Here is a 9,553-nt window from a genome sequence, read left to right on the forward strand (position 1 = left end):
AAATGCCCCAAGGAGCAGAGCCAAGGGAGTCATCAGTTTATTTACCGGACTGTGCTGAGCCCTCCGCGCTGCCTTAGGAAATACCTCTCTTCCTGGAGATCCACGGCTAGCCGATAAAACTCTACTGTATGGCATAAACATAATTAATCTTCACAAAGCCGCAGACACACAATATCTGAACCTGACGTAGCAGGTGAAAATCATGTTATTCCTCATACAAGGAAAGTGGCCACACTGACAGAGCTTAAATCTAGGAAATCCTGTTTGTAGACTAAGTAAGTTTTTGGCCATGTCTTCTATGACTTTTGTGGCCTTTTTTTTTTCCTTCTGAGTAGGTAAGCAACCTCAGTTTGCTGATAAATACCAAGCATTTGCAAACATGTTTTAGTCAGTCCTTTACAAGCTTGCAGGTACATTCACAAGTCACGGAAATGTCCCCTTGACTCCACAGCAATAACTTCACCATCCCATCCCTCCTCCTTTCAGCCCATCCGGGGTCAGCTGGAGGGTTCGGTGCCAGCTGTGCTTGGCAGCTGGTTCTGCACAGCATCGCACCCGCCGAGGGCATTGGAGCTGGGGGGGTTGGGATGTCAATGAGAGGGAGGCCATCAATCAGCCCCTCCCTTCCAGCTCTCCTCTGAAAACACCTGTAAGCAAATTATTCAACGCATCCCCGCTGATCATCCCCCGGCCTCATCTACTGAGGTGTAATGAGCAGAGCAGATGTCTGAGGTAGGTGTGCGCTGCTTTTTCGGATGAGCCACCGCGCCAACTCCGCACCAGCACCGCGTCCCCGTGCCGTGGCTGCTTGCAGGGCCAGGCTCAGCCCCCACGGCTCTCGGCAGAGGGGACACGTGTGCAAGCGAGCGGTGTTTTGCTGTGATAGAGATCACTCGCCTAAAAAATGAGGATTGCATAGGTCACCCCCTTTATAAAAAAATCATGAAGATCATCAAATTCACCCTCAGAAAGGTCGCTAGAGAGCTGAGAAAGCTTACAAGATGTAAAATGCTGTTTGCTTTTCAATGAAGAAAGGTTGAAGAGATAATAAAACCAAACATATACAGTGTTATGTGCCTTCTGCATATGCTTTGCTGTAGCCCAGTTTCTGTTTTGGTTGGATGTGCACAGCTGGGTGTGCACACACCGGCTGGAGGGGAGGGATCAAGCATCTTCTGCTTTCTGCTTCCTGGAGGCTGGACAGACATAAAAGCAAATGTACAGGGATGTTTGCTGCCCGGGGAAGAGCGATCCCTGCTTTACTCCTCTGCTGCGCCGTTGGCTGCACTTTGAGAGTATGTACAGCCAGAAGACTGATATTTTATTATAGATCCAAATTAAGGCAGTATGATGGCAGGACAGCTCCAGATCTCTCCTCCTAAAATTTCAAGCAACCAGAAGGTTGCACAGAGACCAAGATGAGGTGAATTTCTTCAGAAGCTTTACCTAAGCCAATTTCCCCACCAGTTAACTAGCAAGCAGTTCTTGAAGAGCTGTTTTAGCAATTGTGTGGTTTCTGTTTCAACCCCAGGAGCAAGGCTGAGCCTTTCGCAGTGCGAGCAGCACCCCAGAGGGCTCTGATGGGGAGGTTGGTGCTGCTGGCAGGTCACAGCAAGGCAAAGCTCAGCATGGGCTGCTAACCCTGCCCGAGCACTGGGGACCCAGAGGGATGGGTAACCCACCCAGCCGCACCACGGCCGGTGGCTGAAATGGCTGGTTTGGGGCTGGTTTGGGGCTTTGGGCACACACTTGGGTCCCTGTGGTGGCACATCCCCAGTTTGCCTCCCAGGGACCACGAGGAGTCTTTTTGCACCCATCTCAGCCTGCTGTCCATGGCACTCGGAGCAGCAGTCAGGCAAAAATCCACCTCCGCCTGCATGGCCAAATTAGCCTCCCGGTGATCCAGGAACCAGTAACAAAACCTCTTTGAGCTCGATGGACTGTTAATGACACACAACGTAATAATCCTCCCTCTCCACGCTGCCATCCCACATAAAGAAATCCAAGCCTTTTTATAGTGTATTTAACCTGGAGCTCTACCTCCCTATAGGGGTAGGGCTGGGATTTTCAAATGAGACCACTGGGAATTTTTTTGCTCAATTCCAATTGTGTTTCAGGGGATTCAGTGAATAACTCGCAGCCTCTTTTAAAAGCTCACAGAACAGCAATGGAGATAATTTGCAGGTTATTCATAGAGGCAGCCTGCTGAAGGTTCATTACAATACTAGTTAAATGTTATTTATCTCATTCATTGTCTCATTCTAGTTATTCATTTCCCCTGGACAACCAAAGAGCTGGAGACAGGAGTTGGCCGGACAAGCTTCTTCTTTCAACTGTCATTCTCTGTTTAGAAATAAAACCTAGAAATAACTTTTTCTGCAGTCTTAAGCCAGCAGCCAGGGCAAACAACTGCTTATTACAGGAGCTCAGATCCAAAGTTTACCACCATTCATGGGGAGCTGGATCCAAGGTTTTGGTTTGGCTGGTGATTAAGAGAGACCAGCAAAGCCGAGTAAACCCAGATCCGAGCTCCTCCTGGTGTCAGCGGCCAGGGACTGGTCTGTGTCCAGCTTATCTTCACAAAAGCCCATGGTCTGAGCTGCAAAATCAATTCTGAAGCAGCAGAACAGAAGCATTTGGGTGAAAATGTATTGCTGTCACTAACAGTAAATAAATATATGAAGTAAGACCTGCTGCAGTAAAGAAAACTGCACCTGAGAGGTCTAGAGAACAAATATTATGAGGAGCAGATGAGGGAACCAGGGTTGTTTAGTCTGGAGAAAAGGAGGCTGAGGAGAGACCTTATCACTTTTCACAACTACCTGATAGGAGGTTGTAGCGAGGGGGAGGTCGGTCTATTTTTCCAAGTAACAAGTGATAGAATGGGAAGAAACAGCCTCAAATTGTGCCAGGGGAGGTTTAGCTTGGATATTAGGAAATATTTCTTCACTGCAAGGGCTGTCAAAAGTTAGAACAGGCTGCCCAGGGAAGTGGTTGAGTCACCATCCCTGGAGTTATTCAAAAGACATGTAGATGTGACACTTAGGGACATTATTTAGTGGTGGACTTGGCAGTGTTGAGCTCACGGTTGGATTCAATGATCTGAAAGGTCTTATCCAACCTAAATGATCTGATGGTTCTATGATACTTCAGGCACTGAGCTGCACCCCCAGGATTTGCACCCCGAGCCTGCCGGGGAGCTGTCATCCCAAGGAGGCAACTAGAACTCATCCCAGGCTTTCCTGAAAGCTGCTGGTGTTTCCTGAGCTGTAATCCAGCCCGAAAAGCTTCGGTTGCTGTTTCAGGTGACACATTGCACAGCTGTTTGGGGTGCCAGAGAGAGGCAAGAGAAATGCGGCTGGTGCATATGGTGCTATTTGATCCGGGGCATCAGAGCTGGGGCACCGGCGAGCCCCGACAGACGTCGTGCTGTCTGTAAAAGGGCAGGGAAGGCTCTTCGCAGGGGACAAGATGACCCGGCGCATCGGCTGGATGCTGCTCCAGGGACATCGCACCCACCTCCGTCACAGACAGATCCTCTCCCTGATCCCTCGCTTCACTGCGCAGATACAAAGACGAACTGGCCTTTGCAGCTGAAGGAAAAGGGCAACTGGGTTTCTTTTCTCCGTCAACCCTGTCCTGACCGTTTGGGTACTGTGGTGTAGAAATCCCCGGTATTTTTTGAAGCCTGGAGGCTACTGATGTGCAATCTGTTCCCTGCCACTGACCTTTTAATGTTAATGTTTGAGGACTGTTTTCATTACAGTAAGAAACTATAAAATAAAAAACCCCAAACCCCATATTTTCTTTTAGTCACATAATGCCAGTAGGCAGATTTAGAAGAAAAATGACTGCAAGCCTTAACACATATAAAATTACATCACAGAAAACTCCATCCTACTCTTCAGCATTTAAATTCCCTTTTCCAGTAAAACGTGCCTACTGAGCTGGGTGTTTCCCAAATGAAGGCAAGTTTCTGAGCCGTGTTTTCGGATGCCATTCCAATGGGCACATGCCTGAGTGCTTTGCTGAACCTTCGTCGGCCAAAGTACTTCTCAGCTAAATACCTGGTGGCTGCTGGAGCTGATAGCGTTGAGGATCCTTATGGGACAGGTCCTTCATAACCCACTTAAAAATCAAAATATAAGCAAGCCAGTTCCTGCTGGTATTGGTTTTACCTGCCCTTGCCAAACCATCATCTTCAGTTTCCAAAATTGCTGCTGTGTTTCTTAAAACCTGCAATGGAAAAAGTCTGTGGGGTGAGAAGAAAAGGTATCAAGCCAGGAGAAACTCGCTGCTGCTTCCAGCCACAGCTCAGGTGAGATCCAACACGAACAGAACTCTTACCAAACGCTTTCCACATCCTTATTGCTTTTTTTTTTCAGCCCATGAGCAAACACTGAAATTGTGTTTCCAATCTAGACAAGCAACACTGAGTCTGTGCTCTCTGCAGCACAGCTCCAGGTTATCTCACCTGCCTGTTTGAACCTGGTTTTCTTACCCAGTTTGTATATTCAGAGGTACAGGAATATTCCTAGTAGCAATCCTCAGAGGGTCTGGTGAGCCTCCTTGTACTAAATGATACAAATATTAATAGAAAGGCCTTGCCATTGCCACCCAATGGGTGGGAAGACACAACGCATGCATTAAACCACACTTAGCACTCCAAAGGGTTAATTGCTCTCTTCACATAAAGGCTGGTGGAGAAAAAGCAGCTTTCAGAGGGTTTCAGGTTTGGCCCCATCACTTGGCCGTGCATCTGGCCCTCCCACACTGCCTGGTTTGATGTAAAGCCCTCGCACAGTGACTCTGTGTGCCCAGAGCCCTCCGCTTGCACCCGGTACCCACAGACGGCCTCGTGTGTGTGTAAGTGCTGTATATACATCACCGGCCTGCGCCTTCCAACAAACTAGTAGAAATACCGCGGTTTTACACTTGCTGTTATCTGCCTGTCAATCAGAGGCACTCTGATGGTCCTTTCTGATATTCTTGCCAGGACTGCAGCCACACGCTATTTGCTACTAAAACATGAGCCCCTGTCCGTGAAGACTGATGGAAGCGCCCAGCTGGGACCTCTCGCACTGAAACCCTGGGCTTGCTCTCCCCCCTGCCTGGAGCGGCTGCAGCAGCAGCCAGCAGCAGGGGAGCCGGATCGTAAAAAGCACACTAAATAAACCCAATCTGAGCACCAGAGTTGATACAAAAAGCCATAAAAAAACCCAGGGATAATAAAAAAGAAAAATGCATGGCAACAAAAAATCCTGGGCGCTGACATGAAAGGATTTCATTTGGAAAAGACTGCCCAAAATTCCTTCTCCTGAAGGTGATTGGCATGTCCTGTCCTAGCAGGATTACTGCTTGCACATACATGCGTCCGTCAGCTTATATTCATAGCCTTGAAATGTTCCTGTCAGTTACACACTCCACAAACACCAGCAAGATTTAAGGTTCTGCTTCCCTCCCACCCCATCCCACCCCTGTTGTTGTTGCATCTGCTGGTTTCATCTATCATTGGTCCCGTCCTCATCTTCGCCAGAGCATATGTTGCAGGAGGAGAAATATAATTAAGTTTGGAAAACTCATTTCGAGAGAACCAGATGTCTTGCAACACCTTGAACGTATTTCCCGCACCGTAATTAGCGGGGGGAAAGTCAGCGCCTGCGGCTGAGCGGCACCGAGCACGGCGGGGCCGCGGGCAGCCCTGGCACCACCGCAGAGCAGATGGACACAGCAAAGCATCGTCCTCTCCGGGAATGCGGCCTGCAAAGGCTTCCAGAGGGCTGTCCTGGATTTGGAGAGGACTCGCTTTCTGGCACTCATCACCTCTCCACATCCTGATTGCCTATACACACGCTTAAGCTGTGACTTCCCTTTGTTTTGCTTAAGGGTTGCGTGTGTGATTTATTACGGTCAGATGAGCATGGTTATGTGTTTGTACACTGAATCTGCATAGTTAATTTGCGTTGTTACTTCTGGATGCTTGCTGGGTAACTTGGTGGTGGGTGGGCAGTAACACAGCTGCACTCGGGCAACGCAGTCACAGGAGCTGCACGCACCAAACCGGGATTAGCTGTGCGCCTTCAACATGCACCAATAACCCCTGCAAATGGCATTCCTACATTGCTGTTTTACAAGAAACACCTTGTTATTCTGTAAAACGTTGCAGCAGACTCCAGCCTGCCAGTCAGGGCCAGATATTTACAGCCCAGCAGTTTGCACGGAGCAGCAGAGCTGGTTTGGCTCTCTGCAGAAAAACTTTCCCTTCCCCTGCCAAAGCCTTAAACCCCTCTGACAGCCCTCAGACCAACTCCTGCCTGCAGGGAGAGAGGGGCTGCGCCGAGGGGATGGAGCGATGCTGGGGATGGTGGGGAGCAGAGGGGGACGCGGCCCCGCTGGGGGGAAGCCGCGCTGCCCGGGTCACCCCCCTGCTGTGAGGGACGCTCGCTGCAGGGGAGGGTTTTCCTATCTGTGTGCCCGCTCTCTAGGGAACCGCACACCGGCTATTTCTGTGTCCCTGTCAGCAGCCAGCAGCGATGAGGTTCTCCTTTCCTGGCCCGGCTCTCGCCCCCAGGGCCAGGTTTCCTCCCCCTGTCCCGTTGTCCCTGCCAAGGGAGGGTGACGCAGCGCTGGTGGCCCTGGCTGGAGTGGGGAGGGACTCCGGGATCTTCTCCAACTTGTGCCCTCGTCACCCCCTGCTCCCCCGTCTCTGCACACGTCCATGCCGGGAGGACGACGCTGGTGGGATGCAGCAGGGATGCGCCTTCCCCTGCCGAGAGCACCCGGGTGTTTTCCAGGCTTGCACCTCAGCTGTGAGATACCCCAAACCAACACCCCCAAACCGACACAACACCCCATTTCTGTGTCCTCAGCTGCATTTGGAAACAGCCGAGATGGACCCACCGTGTCTCGGTCTCCAGCAGGAGTGGCTGTGCCGGTCCCTGTGCCGTGCTGGGGCAGCCGGAGGGTCACGGGTGCTGCCCTGGGACAGGGCTCTGGTTTTGGGCTCAGCTGCTGCACCGTGTCTGTGACCCTGTGGGGTTTGGCTGCCGGCCGAGCAGAGTGGTGCCCGTCCCCCCGCGCCCTCCGAGCCATCTCCTTGTGCCGCACAGAGACAAAAATACTTCCCCAGCTGCTGCCCACCTGGTGCCTGAGATAAGTTCAGGAAACAGCAATAAGAAACTGAAAAATAAAAGGCTGAAAAGAGGTAGATACAGGACTCACAGCAGAAGTGAGAGGGCTGAAAATAGCGGCGATATGATCCATCAGAGCTATAGGTCATAATTAACCGCTCAAGCGTCTTTGGGCATCGAGCAAGTGCCTCTCCAGCAATAGGAAACTTACACGGGTTTAACAGCCGAGACGACGTGTTCTGGGCTCCCGGCGTGTCCCGGCGTGCCGCTGCCCAAATTAGGAGATGCACGGACAGTCCCTTGGTCGGCTGATGCCGGGCACTGGTGGGGTGTTACCCCCCGGCCTCGCTGCTGTGCCCACCCTGAAACCCAGCGGGTCCAGAGCTCGGCTGACTGTCCCGTACCCAGTGACATGTTGTGATGGTCACAGGACAGACCTGGCAAATCAGAATATCATGGTCGATTAAAAGGCGACTCTCAAGTCAATTTATGCCTGATGTTTAGTTTCCGTAAATATAGGATATTGTGCATGAGATCAAGTGGAAAGTTTCTTCTTTTATTCCTCCGGAAACAGAATTATTTAACTGAGCTGCTATTCCCGGAAACATTTGACTCAAACATTAGGACATTGCGCTAGAGGAGAAATCCAACACCACAACAGCAGCCCTCAGCAAACCCGTTTTCTCTTCTGGGACCAGGAGAGCTCAGACTGAGAGGAGGATATTTAAAATGGATTCAGTTCAAAGAATGAGTGGTAGCTCAAACCAGAATGAAATAGGTAAGGATTTAAAAAACAAATACATGACTTAATCAATCATGATCTTAAGTGAAGTTAAAGCAGCTACAAACCATGAAGAATGTGGTGGGGTTTGGTTCTCCCTATCACACGCAAAGACGCCTGACGTAAGTGATGTGCTGGAACAGCCCCTGCACGGCACAGCCGGAGCTGAGCTGTATGGAAACAGCTGATATCCAGTGGTACCACAACCACCTGTCACCACCGAGACCAGCGGGAAAGGCGAGCGGTGACATCTTTGCAAAAGCACACCTTGGTTCATACGGGTACCACTCAGATGCTGGTTCTCAGCCTGCATCCCCCCGACATATCTGCTTTAAATCCTGCAGAACCTCTCGCCTCTGGGGGGGTCACACCTGGCCCAGCAGATGCACATCTGTTGTGGAGTCTCCTTCTGTGCAGACATTCCAACCCGCCTGGACACCTTCCTGTGTAACCTCATCTGGGTGTTCCTGCTCCATGGGGGGATTGCACTGGATGAGCTTTCCAGGTCCCTTCAACCCCTGACACTCTGTGATTCTGTGGGTGTGATGGCACAGCCAGTGCAGTCCCGGCCAGCACAAGCAAAGCACTGGGACTGGGAAGAGGGGACCGATGGCTGCATGGTCACAGCTGAGGGTACGTCCCACTGAGGGTGCATCCCGCCAGGTGCCCTGGAGACCCGGTGTGACTGCGGACTGAGACTGGTTTGAGTCAGAAGAGCTCCAAAGTCATAACTTTATTTTCTCTCATTCTCCCTATTTTTGGCTTCAGATTCTTGGATGTCTCCTGCCTACTCCCAAAATATGTGACAAGGAGTAGGTTTGAGATAGTAACAATATTAAAATGAGTCAAAGTGCAGCGTGAGCTGCAAGTTAGCACAAATGCAGAATACAGCCTCTCCGCAAAAATAACAGCCAAGGAGCAGTCAGGTAGGCAGGAGATCCTCAGGAAAAGACCAGGGAGCAAGGGAAGGTCACAGGGCCCACAGTGAAAAATGGCTTAGAAACCTTGTGGACCACCTTAGTCTTGGCCAAGAGGTGCATCATGCTGGGTAATGTCCCCTCACTCCGGAACAGGGACCCAGCCCAGCGTGCTCACACACAGTGAGAAAGAGCAAATTGAATGTTCATCTGCTGGCAAACAAGAAACACTGGCTTGTGAATAAATAATTTCATTGAGGAAGAAGAAAGACAATGTTTTTCCCCCATTTGTAGAAGTTCCCGAAGTCTAGAGTCATCATTGCTGCCCTTGTCCTTCATCCATGATAGCAAAGGAACTCATGGTGTTTTGGGGGTAAACCTTATTTCTCTCCTCCCTTCTCATGCCCTCGATTTAAGGCTTACAGCGCTCTTAATCCTGCAGGAAGCGATGTGGACACTTCTCACGGGGACATGAATAGCCCCATTGAAGTCACACGCCGCGAATTTGGGTGCGTGCTCAGACATTTGCAGGACTGAGGGTGTCGAGCCCAGGGCTCGTTTTGGGGAGGAGGGTCCCTGACACCCCAACCACCCACAGATAACAAACGCACCCAGATTATGGTTTCAGAGCCATGCATCTAGCATGTATATTGAATTTGAAGCCTGTTCCAGGAGGGTCAACGCACGGCACAGGCCAGGTGCCCATCTTCAGGCCACCAGCTCAG

The 9,553-nt window shown here is 50.7% G+C and overlaps 1 long non-coding RNA gene across 6 annotated transcripts in view; it reads right to left on the reverse strand.

Moving 5' to 3' along the window:
• LOC309446834 overlaps positions 1–7,328 on the reverse strand; it is a 64,071-nt gene extending 56,743 nt beyond the window's left edge. For all 6 annotated transcript variants that reach the window (XR_014185508.1, XR_014185509.1, XR_014185510.1 and 3 more), the window contains exon 1: positions 7,222–7,328. This is a non-coding gene — a long non-coding RNA (uncharacterized lncRNA). The remainder of the gene's footprint in view (positions 1–7,221) is intronic.
• Positions 7,329–9,553: the final 2,225 nt, after the last annotated feature.

This window comes from Streptopelia decaocto, assembly GCF_964273445.1.
Source record: "Streptopelia decaocto genome assembly, chromosome: 16".
Lineage (NCBI taxonomy): Eukaryota > Metazoa > Chordata > Aves > Columbiformes > Columbidae > Streptopelia > Streptopelia decaocto.